This window comes from Mustela nigripes, chromosome 18, assembly GCF_022355385.1.
Source record: "Mustela nigripes isolate SB6536 chromosome 18, MUSNIG.SB6536, whole genome shotgun sequence".
NCBI lineage: Eukaryota > Metazoa > Chordata > Mammalia > Carnivora > Mustelidae > Mustela > Mustela nigripes.
In genome coordinates, this window is record NC_081574.1 from 10,711,995 (window position 1) to 10,728,216 (window position 16,222).

Consider the following 16,222-nt stretch of genomic DNA (forward strand, 5'->3'; position numbering starts at 1 on the left):
TCCGATCTAAAATGATTAGAACCTTTTTGTTTTGATATGTGGATTTTCCAAAACAAAATACATATCATACACATTGCAAAGTTGCTTATTTCATTAACTTTTTTTTCAACAAGCAGTTTGAGACACCTTGGTGTCTTGTTGCCCTGGAAATAATTTAGCTTCTTGACCCTTGGGGGATGAAACAGATTAAGAAAGTTTGGGAAAAAAGCCTTCTTTAAACTATAAGATTCATCCCAGATCAGTGACATTTAATTTAATATTTTGAATACCAAAGAGAAACGAAAGCTGTATAATTTCCTTTCAACAAGTAAATGAAAGAACTAATAACATCTATCGGTTATGTGTATACTGACACAATCAATGAAAAATAATTTGGGGCAAGCCCATTTTGAAAACTTTAAGGATTGTTGATTTTTTTAAATGTAGAAATGTTACTTTACTGATTAAAACAGTATTTGAAAGAAAAATCTTGGATTGTCTTCTGCAGTGAGTGGAAACCACTGCCGGTTTGGTATCATGTCTGATTTTGGGTATTTGATAAAGAAGGAAGCCTTGACTCTGAATCATGATTTTTCATGAGTTGTTTTGTCATCAGAGATTCTGACAAAAATTCTTAAAAGTATATATTTTTTGGCTGTCTTGAAATTTGTCAGTGCGCATAATGTCAGGACCTTCTTAAGAGTTTTTCTAGGATAGGAAAGTGTAATAGAATATATAAGGCTTTCAAGAAAACATCTTGGAGCACTGGTTGAAATTCAGGAAAAATTAGTTTTTTAGAACAAAGAATACAGTGTAATTCTCAGGCTAATATAGGGAGAATGAATTAGGCCAGAATAATACTTGGATCCTTTGGCTACATAATAAGCCAAAATCACCTTTATTTAAGGCTCTGTGATCATCACTATAGTGATCCTAAAAACAAATCTGAGCTCCTCTGGCCAAATTGCTGTTGCTCAAGAAGAGATGAGAGACAGTTACCAATTCAGTTTTTTCGGTGCTAGAAGTTAAGCCTCGTGTAGGCCAGGATCAAAGTCCTAAAGACTTAACTCATTTATCAACTGGCAAACTCTGTGAACACCTTAAAACACTGCAAATAATTCTGAGCATAAATGTTTAGAGGACCTTAAATATGAAATATGAATTCATAATCCTGCCTTACTGACACAAATGGGGACAGTGAGGAAGAACCTGCTAGAAATAATGTCCTTGAATGGAGGTCTGGCTTATAGTCCCATATGGCTTCCACGTCGCAGAGCTATAGTCCTTTGAGATAAGGCTATGGTCTTCCAGTAGTGTAATCAGTGAAAACCCCAGTTTTGTGTTTTGGGTTTTTGTTTTTGTTTTTAATTACCCAGATATTATAGGTTGTTCTCTTACATATCAAAATGAAAATTGAAAAATGATTAGATGATAGTGTTTTAAAAAATGATGTTATAGTTTTGTTGAAGAATGTAATTTCAGTTTTATTTAAAGCCACCAAATATAAGGGCACCTGGCTGGCTCAGTCAGTAGATCGTGCGAGTCTTGATCTCAGGATTATGAGTTTGAGCCCCACACTAGGTGTGGAGATACTTAAACACACACACACACACATACACACACAAACATATACACACACACACTCACACACACACACACACACAACCATCAACTATAAGTATGCTTGAGTATATTTATGCAGGGTTTTTCAGATTTAGGGACAAATTGTCAGTACATACCAAAATATTAATAATAATAATTATCTCTGGGGAGTGAGATTGAGAAAAGCAATCAAGTATGTAGTTCCATTACTTTGGAATGAGAAATATTAAATGTATGAATAACAAAGATGGAATATACATTATCAAGACTAAGTCTAAGACTTGTATCTTTCAGCTTCTTTTTCAGGAAGACAAACCACAAAATCTCACAGAAATCTAGTTTGGTGCAGAAATCTAGTTTGTTTTACTCAGAAAATCTTGAAAATGCTCTCTTTTTAGGAAGAAGTAAATAATTTCATGAAAAAATAGAAAGAAGTGATCATCTCTGAAGGTTATATTATAAATTATGTCCATGTGAAAAAATAACTTTATAATGCAATAAATAATAATTGCACTAAAATAAATAGGCCAGAATTTGAGGTTTGAGGTTTTTTTTTTTTTTCATTTTAGGACATGGACGCACACTTTTATAGATATCCTTGAAGAGAATCCAGGATTTAGAAACACTGATATATAGAATGTTGAAATGGGGTCTTCATCTTATTTGTATGTGCATCCACTTTTTTTTTAATGATTTTTATTTATTTATTTGACACAGAGAGATCACAACTAGGCAGAGAGGCAGGCAGAGAGAGAGGAGGAAGCAGGCTCCCTGCTGAGCAGAGAGCCCCATGCGGGGCTCGATCCCAGGACCCTGAGATCATGACCTGAGCCGAAGGCAGAGGCTTAACCCACTGAGCCACCCAGGTGCCCTGTGGATCCACTTTTAACTGCAAACTCTCTTACTTCTAGTCAACGGAATAACAGATCCTTTTCTAGTTCTCTATTCAGTGTCTCCTCCCTGCCTTCCTCCTGCTCTCTCTCTTTCTGAATAGAAATATTCTCTCCACCAGGAGGGACTAGGCACCAGGGAACATTCTGATCAAGATTCTGTGACCTGCTGTCACATAAGGCAAAATAAAACTTGGTGGTGGATGAGAGTAAAGATGTTACTGATTGAAGCGCAAACTCTCCAGTGTTGTCCTTGAATTGGCTGCGTAACACTGCAAACAGCATAGACGGGGACACGGAGACAGCCTCCTCCGTGTTTTCATCAAAAATTTGAATGATATTTGTGCCTGCTCTGTATACTAATTGTTCTGATTTATACGGATATGAAAATGCTAGCATCACCAAAACGACTATTATAATCTGTGGTCCAGAAGAGAGACATCCAATAAAAGCCAATTCTGGATAGAACTCCTAGGAAGGGAGACTAAATTGCATGCAAATAAACATGGGAAAGATCGGACAAAACCCAGGGAATCCTGGTTCCACTGATTTGTGCAGTGTTAGAGGCATCTGTCTGGGGTAAAACATCTCTTAGTTTGCTTTTCTCTCAAGTGAACTACGGGACAGGGCATCCATCTGCTTAGCACTAGTGAGATGTTTGAAATATATGATAGTGTGATTTTAAACTTAGAAAATATAGGCCGCTTTTGTAGATGAAATATTTAAAAGAGAGAAAAAAGTTCTGATCAGTAGACCAGGGTTGAAATCTGGGTCTATATACTAAAATCCAGCAGAGGGCAAAGCCAATCCCTAACGTTTTCTGGTCTGGTCTCTTCACTCTGTAAATTACGGAAGATGGAACAGTTAGAAGACTCTTAAAATAATATTTTAAACCTAAAATTTTATGATCCTCCTTAAGGCACTAATATATTTATATGCTCTTATTTTTCTTTCAGAAAAGGAAGGCAAACATCTTTAAAATGTAATTTTAATGCAATCAAAGATATTTTAATGTAATCATTATAATAATAAAATATTATAGTTAAGAATGAGTAGAAGAGATGACATTAGCTTCTGGTTTTATTATCAACTGTATTTCTAGAGAAGTAAAAAATTTAAAAATAACAATAAAATCTGCAAGTGATTTATACAAAAGCTTCCTCGGTGAAGTAATAGGACCATGACTACTTCTAATTCCACTAAAGCAAAGGCCAATAAAATTTAGGCATATCCTACAGTATAATTAGGTTCATTTAGATGAAAAAAAAAGGGGTAGGTTATTAAGTACATTATATTTTAAAAATGATTAAAGCTATCACATCAGTCTTTTAGGATAGTTGTTAATAATTAAGGGAACGGGCGAGATAGTTCTTGTGGGTAGGTTTCCATAGCTTTGCCTAATCCATGGACCGTAGTTGTGTAGTCGAGATTTTCATGAGGTCCTTCAAACTACACTGGAAGATCACTCTCGAATTACAGTCCTGCCTGGGACTGCCTGGGTTTGACATCAGCTTTATTTCAGGGTGACACTTTCTACCACAAAAGAAAACCACAGGTGCAAGAGACAGAAGGAACACAGCGACAAGGGAAGTTTTATGCTTAAAGGTAAAGAGGAGTGGTTTGAATTTCTGAGAGATGAGAGAACAAGCCACTTAGATCTTTCAAAGGACCGAAATAGTCATTTTTAAGTAAAAGCAAGACTCAGAGCTTCAGAGAGTTCAGAAAACTCCATCCTGGAGTTACTGATCCAGCCACACCGGGGATCGTCAGATATCGGCGGGCACTCTGTCAGCTGTCAGGAAATAAATCTCTCTATCAGATGGAAGCCCTGTGAGTTGGAGCAAGTGCTCCACAGCGTGGCACCCCGGGAGCTCTCAACACGCCTACTGAACAGGGGGCCCTGGTGTGCTCTGATCTACGTATATCCGCAAAGTCCCTCCTGATAGAGTCAAAGGGAAGAGGCTGGTCAAGAGGGCTGTCACTCAAAATGCTTGCCTGGTGTGGCCACCTCCCTCAACCCATTGTCCAAGGCTGCAAGGAAACAAAAGCACCAGATTCTGTTCCCAGCCCTTTGTTCCTTTCCACAGTGACCCCGTTAAGACTATTGTGGGAGCCACCACTCCCTTCCTGTGCTAGTAGACAGTGTGGCAAGTACTTACATTTGTGTTTTAAAGGTGGTCTTGTCAGTGGGTCATCCTGGCAGTTGATTTTCCGTAGCATCTCAGAATTTCTCAGGTGCCTGCCATGGTCCATGCTTGCCTGAGATTTCTTGGATTCCTAAACAGCCAACCGGATTTCCTCCCTGATCATGAGCATGTGTCTGACGCTGTTTCGTTCCCTGAGATCCCCGGTGTGATTGTATTTTATCCTCATTATGCTTCCAACCGCACGAGGTCCAAATTATATTGGGTCTGTGCTAGTATTAATTGGTAAAAATGTGGGTATCCTTGTTTGGTTGCTGTTGAAGTTGTCTATCATTTGTAACTCACCGAAAGACAGGAATAGAATAAAAGCAGGGCATATGATGACCTTGATAATAGATGATACTTGCAAATACATGGAATTCATATATCAGGGATTCGTTTTTTCAAGAAGAGGTATGAAGTCACAACAGAAAGACATCATTATGGACTTCAAATCGTGGAATTCAAAGAAACATACACGTTTTGGACAGTTTTTGTTTTGAGGCCAATATATTGAAGTCAGTGGCCCAGTTACTAAAGAACATTATTTTATCAGGGTTTTTTTTTTTTTTTTTAAAGATTTTATTTATTTATTTGACAGAGAGAGATCACAAGTAGGCAGAGAGGCAGACAGAGAGAGAGGAAGGGAAACAGGCCCCCTGCTGAGCAGAGAGTCCAATGCGGGACTCGATCCCAGGACCCTGAGATCATGACCTGAGCTGAAGGCAGCGGCTTAACCCACTGAGCCACCCAGGCTCCCTTTATCAGGGTTTTAAACAGGGCCAGGAAGAATGAAGGATTTCAGAAATGTTGAAAAAAAAATATTGAGAACTGACTGGTATAGTTGAGGAAAATTTATTATATGTGAGAAGATTATATCAACATAGTGTACTTATAAAGACTTTTTTTAGCTAAGCTTTTTTTTTTTTTTTTGCTCCTGAAGTAAACAAATGCGATAATTTAAAAACATATTCTCTAGAAAATGCCTTGTATTGGTGTTACTTGTGTACATAATATGCTTTCTTTATTTTCCCAAGAGAGTAAGTACTAGAGATCAGAACTATGCCTTGTATACCATTGTAAGCAACTAGTCACCTAGAATATAATTTGAATATAGTAGCTTTCAATAAACATCTGTTGATTATAAAAATAAACGAATATTCAGTTGGATTTACTCCAGTATTTGTTTTGCAAATATAATTGTAAATGTACATATCATTTGTTGTATTCACATAATACTCAGTTTTTTCCTGCCATCACTGCCTTGCTTTGTTATTTTATTTATTTTATTTCATATTTATTTTGTTTTGTAATGCTTTTTCTAGTATTAGTCTCAATTGTCTGGGGAAAAAAAAGGTAATTTCTTTCCAACTTTAATGTGGCTTCCATTTTGCCTCCGTTCAAGTCAGAAAGATTCATATTATGACATTTATTTTCACTGCACAATCCTTGGATAGATTATGTGAACTCTTTGGAAAATGATACCTAAGTACTTCTTAAAAAATTTTGAGACATAGTTTCTAATAGTTTCTCTCTTAAAAAAAATTCTTCTCGTATCTTTCAGAAAATGTTAGAATTTATGGAGAGAAAAAATTGTAAGTCAGCTTCCAGGATGTGGAGACTGAAAATCTTGTGTTTTTATTTCTGTTTCTGACATGTTGCGTGTTTCTGCTGCTGCAGAAAGAAGCATGATAAAATATATTCACAGCAGAAACTACCATTCAGTTTCTGTCCACTGCAGAGAGGGAAGCAGAATTTTCCCCTGAATCTGAAGGTTCAATTGTGACCTCACACAACTCTTTTTTTTTAATGCTATGTTATTCACCATGCCTTACATCATTACTTTTTGATGTCATGTTCTATGATTCATTATTTGCATATAACACCCAGTGCTCCATGCAGTCTGTGCCCTCCTTAATACCCACCACCAGGCTCACCCATCTCCCCACGCCCCTCCCTTCTAAAACCCTCAGTTTGTTTCTCGGAGTCCATAGTCTCTCATGCTTCGTCTCCCACTCCTGTTCCTCCCACTTCATTTTTCCCTTCCTTCTCCTAATGTCCTCCATGCTATTCCTTATGTTCCTCAAGTAAGTGAAACCATATGATAATTGTTTTTCTCTGCTCAGTTATTTCACTCAGCATAATCTCCGGTCCCATCCATGTTGATGCAAAAGTTGAGTATTCATCCTTTCTGATGGCTGCATAATATTCCATTATGTCTATGGACCAGTCTTGTCTGGAATGTAACAATGATGAAACTACCATAAGGTGTTAGGGAAAAGTAGGAATTTGCTACATGCATTTCCACAAAAATTACAGCAAGAACGAGGCTGGGCTACATAGAATCATACCACTGTTGGCTTGGTGGCAACAATGTTTTTATTGTAATGAAAGTTTAAGAAGTAATAGGTAGGCTTGTTGCTGATTATGTGGTATGGAAAATTTCAGAGTAATGTCTTTACTCTGCTTTTAATTTTATGAGATTTTTAAGTCAATGTTGATTTTTCAAATTTGCAAATTCATGATAGCATATAGAAAAACTGACTCACTGAGCAGGCTTCCTCTCCATGAGCTTCTAATGCCTACACAGAGAAAAACAGCAGCTCATGGAACAATGTGTATAGTAAACTTAGAAATTAACTGTGATCCACCACAACTGGCCCATGCAAATTATCGGTAAGCCAGGTAGGTTTATTGAAATGAGTGTTTAGATGTTAATAAATTTTAAAAAGCATTTTAAATGACAGGTGTTTTAGTAGTAGTTTGTGAATAAGTTTATACTTATTTCAGTGAAGTTTTGGTTGGCTCATTTTTTAAAAAGTGGTAGGTGATACCACATATTGACTCGACTCTGCGTATTTTTCATATTTTTCAATTACACTCAGGGTTCTCTTTCCTTTGGTTATTGATCGATTGATTGATTTTTGATTTGAATATAGTTGATACACAATGTTACATTAATTTCAGCTGTACAACTTAGTGAATTGACCAGTTTATACGTTATGCTGCATTCACCACCACCATCTGCCGCATTCCATCTCTGTTACGGTGTAATTAACTGTATTCCTGATGCTCTATTTTATTCCCGTGATTTAATCATTCCATAACTGAAGGCCTGTATCTCCCCCTCTGCTTGACCCATTTTGCAAACCCCCTATTCTGCTGCTCTCTGACAACCATCAGTTTGTTCTCTGTATTTATAGGTCTTATTTTGCTTTTTGTTTATTCATTATTTTCGATTTCATTTATGAGTGGAATCATCCGGTTTTTGTCTTTCTCAGTCTGACCTATTTCACTTAGTGTAATACCCTCTGGATCCAACCGTGCTGTCTCCAGTGGAACAGTCTCATCTCTTTCATGGCTGGGTAATATTTGTGTGTGTATCAGATTTTCCTTATCCATTCATCTATTGATGGAAACTTATGTTGCTTCCTTATCTTGGTTATTGTAAATAATGCTGCAGTAAACATAAGGGTACATGTATCTTTTCAAGTTAGTGTTTTCATTTGCTTTGGGTAAATACCCAGTAGTGGAATTACTGGAGCATATTGTATTTCTTTTTTTAATTATTTTGCGAAATCTCCATACTGTTTTCCACAGTGGCTATACCAATTTCTATTCTCATTAACAGTGCACTGTGGTTCCTTTTTCTCCGTATCCTTGCCAGCATGTTTCTTGCCTTTTTGGTTTTAGTCATACTAAGAGGTGTGAGGTAATACCCCATTGTGGTTTTGATTTTCATTTTCCTAATGATGTTGAGCATCTTTTCATATATGAAAGAAGAAGACCCATATGTCTTCTTTGGAAAAATGGCTATTCATTTCCTCTGCCTGTTGCTTAATTGGATTGTTTAAGGTTTTTGTTTTTTGTTGTTGTTAGTTTTTTTTTTGGGTTTTTTTTTTTTTTTTTTTGGTGTTGAGTTGTAGAAGTTCTTTATATATTTTAGAAATTAACCACTTATTGGATGTATCATTTAATATCTTCTCCCACTCAGTAGGTTGTCTTTTTGTTTTCTTGGTGATTTCCTTTGCTGTGCATGATTATTCTTTTAAATTGATTCTAACACTGAATCAACATATTCTTATTAAAATTAAGTTGTTTTTCTTGGTTTAGTGGGTTTGATGATGAGAGTGATGTATCTAACATTATAAATCATACTTAAGATGGTAATAAGATAATATTTGTTTTAATACCATATCTATTTTTGAAAATAAAAACAAATATTACTAGCTTTGATTTTAAACAATTAAAAATAAATTACATGTGGGTTCTGAGATCTTTTTAAGCTGCCCTTCTTAAAGCACTTTGTTATGCAGAGTTGTTAATTCTTAGGTAGATGCTTTGCATTAAGATAACATTGCTTTAGAAGGTAATTGTTTTGATAACCTTTCATTAGTTATAGTTTGAGAAGAGGTAAGGCTTTAAAAAAATAATTGTTACTGAAACAAGGCATTTTTTAAAATGTATGTTGGAAATGTCTGAACTGTCCTTAAAATGGAGACATTCAGGAGGTGCCTGGGTGATCAGGTAGGTTAAGCTTCAGACTCTTGATTCCAGCTCAGGTCAAGATCTCAAGGTTCTTGGATGAAACCCCTGTTGGGCTCCAGGCTCAACATGGAGACGGCTGTGTCTCTCCCTTCCCAGGCTTGGCGCATGTGCCCCCCTCTCTTAAATAAATAATAAATAAGAAAGAAAGAAAGAAAGAAAGAAAGAAAGAAAGAAAGAAAGAAAGAAAGAAAGAAGTTAAACTAAAATACTAAATTAAATAAAATGCTAAATTAAACTAAAATAATTAAGTATTTTTTTAAAATGGATGCATTTAAGAAAATAAAATAATCAGTGGAAGTAGAAATAATACAATGCTAGATGCTATTGCTAACATCAGCCATTATGAGAGCCACAGTTTAAACTGTATTTCCTCATTTCTAAGATGCCAGTATCTGTAAAAGGTACCATCAATTTAACATCAGTTTTCCAGGGGAGGGGGCAGAGAGAGCTGGCAAGTTTCTTTTAGAATTCATTGTAGGATGCATCCATATTTAGGAAATGTTAAAATGTGAAGAAATGTTGGTATTAGAATTGAGAAAATGTGGTAATGTATCTGTGTGTTTACAATCTATGATATTCCATATGAAACCCACAATTTTGCAGCTGACAGCTTTTCATCTAGAGTGAACGCCCTTACCGAAAGCTATTATAGCTTTGCGGAGGTTGTTGTAAATGTGTGTATAATAATGTATAATAATGAGTGGATACAGTTTGATATCGGTGATTGTATGATCACTTTTCCCTCTGTAGTCAAGTTTGTAAATGCATGAAATATGTTCTGAAATATTTCGCTGTATAGTTGCTTCCTATTTCTATGACTGAAGAATGTCCTTTGGGATATAGGAAGTTTACACATTGAAGAAATAAAAATCATGAGAAGAAATACATCATTATAAAATGAATTACTATTGCCAGTGTTTTTCTCCTCAATAAAAGTCTGCCATGAGTAAAATTTTAGGTGGAAAGTGGAATCTGATTTTGTGAAATAGGTTATATTTAAAGTTACATTCCTGGTGTTTGACTTGGTATAGCATAGAGTCAACTACTAAGGAAAAAAGTGACTTATTAATAGAATAAACATGTTTATTAGAGTAAGAAGACTTATAGGAATAAGAGCAGTAGTTTTTTTTTTAAATGTAGGAAACAGGCCTAGATTACCCATATTACTTTTGCCTTGGTTGTATTATTTATATGATACTTATATAAGATATTTGAATATTTTATGGTAATTCAAGGTTTAAACATGAGACACACATAACAGTTTCTAGAGACTCATGACATTGTTTAAATTGAACTATGCAATCAATTATATATATATATATATTAGAATATATACATAAATATACATATCTTCTGTGTCGATAGAAAATTGCTACTAAACTATTATTTTGATCATATGGACAGATGCAAAACAAGCAGAAATGAATTCAAGTAGCCTTAATTAAGTTTCTTATAGTTTTAAGTAGATATACATAAGTTTAAAATACATCTGTACCATCAGACTAACGTAATGAATATCCGATCTAACAATTTGATGTTCTTGTTGCTGTTGTTGTTGTTGTTGTGTTGTTTTTAAAATTCCTCTGTGGGTATCTGTACATGTCAGTGAGTTTGCATAAAGATGGTAGCTAGCTATTACTTTCAGTGGTTTCTTCTGGTGTGATTCATGGTTATACTGTGTGTGTGCACATGTGTACACATATGCACATGCCTATAAATAGTAGATTTGGATGTGTACTCAGTAAAGTCTCAGCGGCAAAAACCCAAAGCCCAAGTCTTGTGGGCATTTACTTATAAAAGCAATTTTCTAGAAATTTTTACTTTACAAATAACAATTTAATATTAAAAGAAATAATAAAAATGACAGAAAAATCCATTCATTTTCCATGACTTTAGTAACTTATTTTCTTATTTGCATGTCACTTCATTTCTTGTTCTCTTTACATGTATTCTGTATATGTGCTTACTTCTTCTGAGAACGTGATTTTGCGTTCTATGTTTTAACTTAGTACTTTAAAATGTAGGGCCCCTGTATGATTATCTTTTGTGAAAGTTACATAATAGTCTTTAGAGATGATTTTAAATATCTTTAAAGAACTACACTATAAAATAGATTTCGAATTACTTCCACTGTATATCAGACCACAGCAATGGGATTTTTAAGAATGATTTTCCTCCCTAAAAACCATTATAAAATTGCATCTTTCGTGTTTTAACTCTTTCTATTGATCGCATGTGTAAGCCAGGGTTATTTTGGATTTGTGAATGAAAACTAAAGTGATGAAATGGCAGTTACCAAAAAACAAACAAAAACCAGATATCCAAGGTTAAGAAAGAAATAAAATATTATATGATACGGTATTCAGACACAGGGAGGTGCCCACGGTAAGAAGTAGCAGAATGAAAAGGATAAACTAAAAATGTATGCTGAGAATATTTTAATCTAGTTTAGCTGTATTATATTCACTAGAAAAACAAAATTTTTATTTACGTTTTATTGCTTGTAAGTACATGTTTCAGTTGAGAGGCATAGTAGATGGTTAAACTTATATTTTGTAAATTTACATTTTACTCTCCAGTTTGCTTCTTGTTTTTTGTTTAAATATGGCCATAGTATTAAAGGTAATATTTGTGTTAATTCAGTTTATACTTGTGTAACACAGCCATTTAATACTGATGTTACAAAGTTTTGGTTAATTATACTAAGTAATACCTCTCTGTTTTATAATCAACACTTTTCATAATGAAACATAAGGGATCTGGTATAAGGCAGTACTCTGAAACTTTTTACTAATTTATCATTTTTAAAGATTTCTAGATTTCTTTATATGTATATTATATAAATATATATGAACATATATGGTTATGGCAATGGTCTAAAATATATTAACAGGAAGTGGTATTTTCAAAATATTGGGAAAACTTGGAATACTTCTTTCCTAATAAATTTTAAAATATGGATTATATTGTTTAACTTTGTAACTTAAGAAAGAAGTAATAGGGCCTCTGGAGATCACCAATTTCAAGATCACTTCAAAGAATTGTACCTAAAAAAAGTATCAGAAACTCTGAAGAACATGTGTGGTTTACTCTTCCATCACCCTTAACCTGGGGGTAGATTAGCCTCAGCATCCATGCTCGAACTGGGGATCTATGGACTAGACAAATAAACTGTTACTATTTAAGAATAGGAAGGGAAAATCTAAAGATAAAACAAGAAAAGAAAAAATCTGAAAATGGAGTAGAAAGACAAATTAGGGAAACAACAACAACAACGAAACAGGAAGCCAAGAAATTGACTCTGGCATTTAGAGAGATTTGGGTTATATTCAAGATACCTTTCTGTCTGTTCACTGGGGAAGGGCGAGCTGGGAAGACACACAGTGTTGAATCCCCAACTTGCATGCTAGTTCCAAAGAGCTCGAATAGTAAAGTGTATGCTATACTTATATTACTTGTAAACTAGAATCCATACATATGCATAAAATAAATTTATATTATATAAATTATATAAATACTTATATTTATATTAATTAATTTATATTTAAATATCTGGAGAAAACTCATTGCTTATAATAATTCAGGAATTATAAACTTAAATTACTGTGATGGATTTGACTATATAAAATGTCAGATTTCGGGGGGTGCCTGGGTAGCTCAGTTGGTTGAATGTCTGCCTTCAGCTCCCTTCATGATCTCAGGGTGGTAGGATTGAGCCCCTGTGTCAGGCTCCCTGCTCAGGGAGGAGTCTGTTTTTCCTTCTCCCTCTGCCCCTCCCTCCTCTTCATGCTCTCATTCTCAAATAAATAAAATTTTTAAAACGATAAAAAATAAGATAGAATACAATAAAAAAAAAGTAAAGTGTCAAACTTCTCTATGGAAAAAAAGCAGTATACATATAATAAATACATTTGAAAGGTAAATAAAATTATACATGTATGTGTATTAATTCATAATATGTATGTATGTGTGTATGTACAGAAAAGTGATTGTAGAGCTAAATAATGTATAAGTCACACAAAACAATGGAAAAATATCCAATAACTTAAGAGAAAGATAAGCAGAATAATGGGGTAAGAAGGTTAAAAAAAAACAGAACTGCCTCATTTAAAATATTGAACCTCAAAGACATTAAATAAAAAACACAGTGACTAGTAATGATTTAAAAGATGAGGTAGTATTTACTGTCTTAAGTAGAAAGCAGATTGAATTTTGTAATACTTTATCCAGATGGAAAATATAGATTTTATTTGCCATATCAAGAATATTCTACGAGTTGGGTTTGAAATAAGTAAAATATTGAAGCAGTGTTCAAAGGAAAATATATCAGAATGTTCATTTCAGTGCTATGTTTTAAAAGATTTTCATATATTCCTTTGAGGGAGAGAGAGAGCATGATGGAGAGAGAGGCAGAAGGAGAGGCGCATGCAGACTCCATGCCCAGCAGTGCTCCCATGCAGGACTCAGTCCCAGGATCCTGAGATCATAACCTGAGCTGAAGTCAGATGCCACATGAGCCACACAGGCACCCCCATTTCGTGCTATTTTTAATACTCTGAGGGCAGAAACAAATTTAATGTTATTATGTGAGAAAATACACATAATAAAAACAATTATCAGGTTAGTTAACTAGATTATGTAGATCAAACTTCGTTCAATGAGAATGATGACCACACTACACTTCATAGTGTAAAAAAGACACACCATGAAATAGAACAATTGCATTTTTATAAAGTAAGATTATTAATAGATCTGTGATAAGTGAGGGAATAAGGCAGAATATTGAGGGAAGGGATACTTTTACTCAAAATATAAATAAGGTGAGATGTTCAAGGGAGAAAGGTCGTATTTAATGATCATGGGATCAGGTCCCAGAGAGGAATATTTGAGCAGAGACTGAGAGAAGCCAGGAAGTTAGGCGTGAGGGCGGGAGTAGGGGGCAGTGAGGAGGAGCGTGCTTGAAAAACAAGAAGCAAGCGTAAAGGCTTTGTGGCAGAAACATGTTGGTTGTGATTTAGGTGCATTCAGAGGACAGATGCGAGTGAGAGAGAGACTTTCAGGTCTGAGGAAGAGAGGTCTACCATGCCATACTAATGGAGACTGGAAGTCATTAGACAGATTTAGCAGAAAGGGTGTCAGGATCCCACTTGCCCTTATGGACCGCTGTGTTTTAGGACAGGACTTCCGGACAAGGACAGAGCCGTTCCTCATAGCTTTTAAAAGATTATGGTATCATTCCAGGCAAGACAGAATGGCAGCTGTTCCATGTTGATAGTTTTGAAAGTGATGGAAAGTGACAGAATTCTGAAAATATTTTGAATGCAGATTCCAAATGGAATGCTGATTTTTTTTTTTTTTTTTTTGGATGTAGGAGATGCAAGAAAAACAAGAATAAGCCAACATTGGCCTAATTGGCTATATTCTTAATTTTATTCCGTTGAATTCATTTAAATTTTTATTTAAAAAGCCACTGGTGCCTACCATTACCATACTGGACAGAGCAGCTCTAGGCAGTAGTGATGGAAAGGGGAGAAGTCCAGGACTGTGTTCCTGGGTGGTCCAGTTTCAGAACTTAGATTCAAGGATGGGCAAACCTGGAGGCCTATGGGAAGGAGAGATGACAGTGAGGGGCGGGCACTAAGACAGGAAGTGGTTCCATAGGTCCAGTGGAGAAACCCTTCCAGGATGGGTTCAGGAGAGGACTTATCTACTGTGTCAAGAGCTGGCTGTAAGTCATGTCAGATGTCAGACTTGAGAATGATCATTCTCATAAGGATGAAGACTTTGTGATCTTTACCTGTAGGGAGCGATGCCTCATTTCACTTGAAGAGGGAACCTAGCCTTTTGTTTTTTTGTTTTTTTTTTTTGAGTGTGGCGCCCATCCCTTTCTCATTGATTGGACTGCAAAGTCTCAAAGGTATACTTCTCTGCCTTTTGTATTTCTGTATGAATAATTGACACAGTGTATTTTTTGTAATTGAAAAGTTTAGGCATTTTTAATTTTATTTTTATTTTTTATTTTTTTATTTTTTATTTTTATTTTTTTAAAGATTTTATGTATCTATTTGACAGAGAGAAATCACAAGTAGATGGAGAGGCAGGCAGAGAGAGAGAGGGAAGCAGGCTCCCTGCTGAGCAGAGAGCCCGATGCGGGACTCCATCCCAGGACCCTGAGATCGTGACCTGAGCTGAAAGCAGTGGCTTAACCCACTGAGCCACCCAGGGGCCCCAGCATTTTTAATTTTAAATGTCATTCTATTCTTATCACTTTTTCATCATTTTTGAAGTACATGCATTAGTTAAAAATGATCCAAACCATTCTGTTCAACCCAGACAAAATATTTAAACTATAAAATGGAAGAAAATTAAGGCTCCTAAGTACTGGTTAGGAAGATTTGCAGCAGTAGTCCATACTTAAAAAAAGAGTTCATCAGACTCAGAGTATAATATTAGTGTCATCTGTACAATTAAAAATAATGATCACACAGTAATGTTGAGTAACTTTTAAAACAAATGATCATTCTCAGTAAGGGAATAGCTTTCTCTAATTGTGCAGGCAGTGTTCTTAGGTGAAAAGCCACAGTAATGCCTATGATTACCTACACAAAAGAAACAGCACTATCTAATTTTGTATTAGTATGGTTAAGGAAAAGGTAAGATAGTGAATATGAGCAGTACATTGTGCAATTAAATTAAATGATTGAGATAAATATCACTTCCCAATTTCAGATTTTAACATGCAAAGGACATTTAATATGTAAAATTTTCTGTGGGAAAATTGATAAAAATTTTAAACATCACTTTATTCTTCTCATGAAGTGCTTTTTAATTGTCTTTTTAAAAATTTTTATGTGGACAATATTTTATTAAATGTAAAAGAAATACATAATTTGAGTGAAATATGATTAACAGATAAATACCTACATCATTGAGTGAAATGACATAAAAATTTTTGTCTCTTTCTGAAAGTAAATATTCGAAAAAGTAGTATAATGGCATAATTAGCAATCCAGTTTCCAA

At 35.0% G+C, this 16,222-nt stretch overlaps 1 long non-coding RNA gene across 1 annotated transcript in view; it reads left to right on the top strand.

Annotated features, from left to right (window-relative positions):
- LOC132006409 (uncharacterized) overlaps nt 1-16,222 on the top strand; it is a 720,934-nt gene that overhangs the window by 69,683 nt on the left and 635,029 nt on the right. The window lies entirely within an intron of this gene.